Source organism: Schistocerca americana, chromosome 4, assembly GCF_021461395.2.
Source record: "Schistocerca americana isolate TAMUIC-IGC-003095 chromosome 4, iqSchAmer2.1, whole genome shotgun sequence".
Lineage (NCBI taxonomy): Eukaryota > Metazoa > Arthropoda > Insecta > Orthoptera > Acrididae > Schistocerca > Schistocerca americana.
The window spans coordinates 701,127,572-701,131,378 of NC_060122.1; positions in this window are offsets into that span (position 1 = coordinate 701,127,572).

Below are 3,807 nucleotides of genomic sequence, written 5' to 3' on the forward strand. Positions count from 1 at the left end.
CTCCCTCTCTACAGATCCTTCTGAACGCCGACCAACCATATTTTAGTCTTTTGTCGTCCAGCGCGAAAAGTTTGCGAGGAAATACGTATCCTTGTTAATTACGAATTCATACAATGGTACGCTTCTCAGAGTAAAAATCCTCTGAAATATCCCAGTCTGCGTGATTTACGACGTAACGCTTCCTCGTTCCTATCTGCCACGTCCAAGATTTTCAGAGTTTCCGTAGTATTATCCGCTTATCCTTCCGGCCCCGCTACAACACCCGCTGGCCGCCGCTACATTGTGCTTCAGCGCTCAGGTGCCCCGACCGTCCTTCTTGTCTACTTCCTCTTTTAAGCAGGACCAACAAACCTGTGCGGGCTTTTCCACCCAGGGATTGAGTTACGCCTGCTGTTTCATTTCCACTGGCGTTCCAACCTCTACCACTATAGACAATCATTAATTTCACCATTCTGATAATAAAGACACTCCATCACCTTTCACGCAATAAGCGTTAACAACTATTTACAGGGTGTACGTGACAATGTCAGTCTTCTTTAAATATTCATATATAGGGTGTTACAAAAAGGTATAGCCAAACTTTCAGGAGACATTCCTCACCCACAAAGAAAGAAAATAAGTTATGTGGACTTGTGTCCGGAAACGCTTACTTTCCACATTACAGCTCATTTTATTACTTCTCTTCAAATCACATTAATCATGGAATGGAAGCACACAGCAACAGAAAGTACCAGCGTGACTTCAAACACTTTGTTACAGGAAATGTTCAAAATGTCCTCCGTTAGCGAGGATACATGCATCCACCCTCCGTCGCATGGAATCCCTGATGCGCTGATGCAGCCCTGGAGGATGGCGTATTGTATCACAGCCGTCCACAATACGAGCACGAAGAGTCTCTACATTTGGTACCGGGGTTGCGTAGACAAGAGCTATCAAACGCCCCCATAAATGAAAGTGAAGAGGGTTGAGGTCAGGAGAGCGTGGAGGCCATGGAATTGGACCGCCTCTACCAATCCATCGGTCACCGAATCTGTTGTTGAGAAGCGTACGAACACTTCGACTGAAATGTGCAGGAGCTCCGTCGTGTATGAACCACATGTTGTGTCGTACTTGTAAAGGCGCATGTTCTAGCAGCACAGGTAGAGTATCCCGTATGAAATCATGATAACGTGCTCCATTGAGCGTAGGTGGAAGAACATGGGGCCGAAGCAAGACATCACCAGCAATGCCTGCCCAAAAGTTCACGGAAAATCTGTGTTGATGACGTGATTGCACAATTGCGTGCGGATTCTCGTCAGCCCACACATGTTGATTGTGAAAATCTACAATTTGATCACGTTGGAATGAAGCCTCATCCGTAAAGAGAACATTTGCACTGAAATGGGGATTGACACATTGTTGGATGAACCATTCGCAGAAGTGTACCCGTGGAGGCCAAACAGCTGCTGATAGTGCCTGCACCCGCTGAACATGGTACGGAAACAACTGGTTCTCCCGTAGCATTCTCCATAAAGTGACGTGGTCAACGTTACCTTGTACAGCAGCAACTTCTCTGACGCTGACATTAGGGTTATCGTCAACTGCACGAAGAATTGCCTCGTCCATTGCAGGTGTCCTCGTCGTTCTAGGTCTTCCCCAGTCGCGAGTCATAGGCTGGAATGTTCCGTGCTCCCTAAGACGCCGATCAATTGCTTCGAACGTCTTGCTGTCCGGACACCTTCGTTCTGGAAATCTGTCTGGATACAAACGTACCGCGCCACGGCTATTGCCCCGTGCTAATCCATACATCAAATGGGCATCTGCCAACCCCGCATTTGTAAACATTGCACTGACTGCAAAACCACGTTCGTGATGAACACTAACCTGTTGATGCTACGTACTGATGTGCTTGATGCTAGTACTGTAGAGCAATGAGTCGCATGTCAACAGAAGCACCGAAGTCAACATTACCTTCCTTCAATTGGGATAACTGGCGGTGAATCGAGGAAGTACAGTACATACTGACGAAACTAAAATGAGCTCTAACGTGGAAATTAAGCGTTTCCGGACACATGTCCACCTAACATCTTTTCTTTATTTGTGTGTGAGGAATGCTTCCTGAAAGTTTGGTCGTACCTTTTTGTAACACCTTGTATACGATGTGCAACCTATGAAATGACACCTAATTCTGGTTGTAAATCACGGCAAAGTATGTAGATGAGTGCTTGTAAGGTGCGAAATTTTAGCCACCTTGCAGACTATATTAAAACAAGTGGCGCAGAAAGCCTCAATAATTTTGTATGATGTACACTGTTCAGTGTATTATTAGATACAGCAAGTATCTGCGGGAAGTGTGTGTCAGATACTAGTAAAATAAAAAAAAAAATCTCTGGCGAAAATTTCTTCAACCAGTTTGATCTGCGCCGCCCGTCTCCGGGTCGAGGACCACATCAGTAGCGTGCGTTAACGACCATGATTACGTAGGCGAGTGTTTGTCCGGTGCGTTGTAAGTGCGAATAAGACTGTGAGAGAGGCAACGAAACAAAAAACAGAAGCGGCGAGAGGAGAAAAGTCAAACAAGGTTGTGTGCAGGAAACGGCCCCCGCAGAGCCGAGATACGGGCCCCGAAATCCCCGCGTCGATACGCGCCTGTCCCACGCCTGTCCCGGCCGCTCTATCTGCCGATCCGTAGCGCCGGGCCCGAGCCGCGGGGGACCCGTTTCATCGCCTCACTATAACGATTCCGGCCTTTACAACTTTCTTAGCCGCAACAATGGCCGAGGGGGGCGGGCGACAAAAATAAGATAGTGGGAAAGGGCCGGGGAGTGACGCCGCCGCGACAGACAATATCAATTGGCGGCGCACGGGCACAATGCCGCCCCCCGGCGGGGCCGCCTTCTAATCTCCGCCCGCCGCCGCCCGTAATGACGTCTTCATGCCGCGGATAGGGGGCCGCTCCAAAGTGGCCAATTTTCCGTCGCGCGGCGCACCTCGGGGCCCGCTGCGCGCATGCGCGGCCCGCTCCGGTACTCCACACCGGCGCGCCGCGCGGCGCTGCGGTGGCAGAAAAACAAATTATGTCCCTATACACCCTATATTTTATAATGGACGGGGGCCTGGCTGCCGCTTGATGGATGGCCGGGGGCCGCTCTTTTGTGGTTTTTGCCCCCGCGCGGATGCCGGTCGCTCCGCGCGGCGAGCCGACCATTGTGGACTTTTCAAATGGTCATCATAACGTCCGGCCGCCGAAAAACTGGGGCAGTTATATTCTATATTTTAAAGATCTCGTCGTTTTGTGCCGAGTGCGGCAGTTTATTTTACAGCCGTCGACCGTATTGTTAGAATGATCTATAAGTGCAATTGTCAGCTGCAAAAAAGGCGCGCCTTCCTTAATAACTGACACGTCTCAACGTGCAATTTATAACAACAATTTTACCGCAGATTGCGGCGAGCGGGAGGAAAAAGTGACAAATCATCTTACTGCTGAAATCTGTTTGCTTCTGCTAATGTGTAATGAATGTAATTTTCTCGAACAAGCTGTATTCGTCCGGTTCTCTGCAAAAAGTCTGCTCTGGGACACAGCGAGAGATAGAGAGGGAGAGAGAAAGAGAGAGAGAGAGAGGTGGCGAGATTTTCCCAATACAACTACTTCTACTACTATTTGTAAAATTCAGTGGCTTCAAAAATGGTTCAAATGGCTCTGAGCACTATGGGACTTAACATCTGAGGTCATCAGTCCCCTAGAACTTAGAACTACTTAAACCTCACTAACCTAAGGACATCACACACATCTATGCCCGAGGCAGGATTCGGACCTGCGACAGTAGC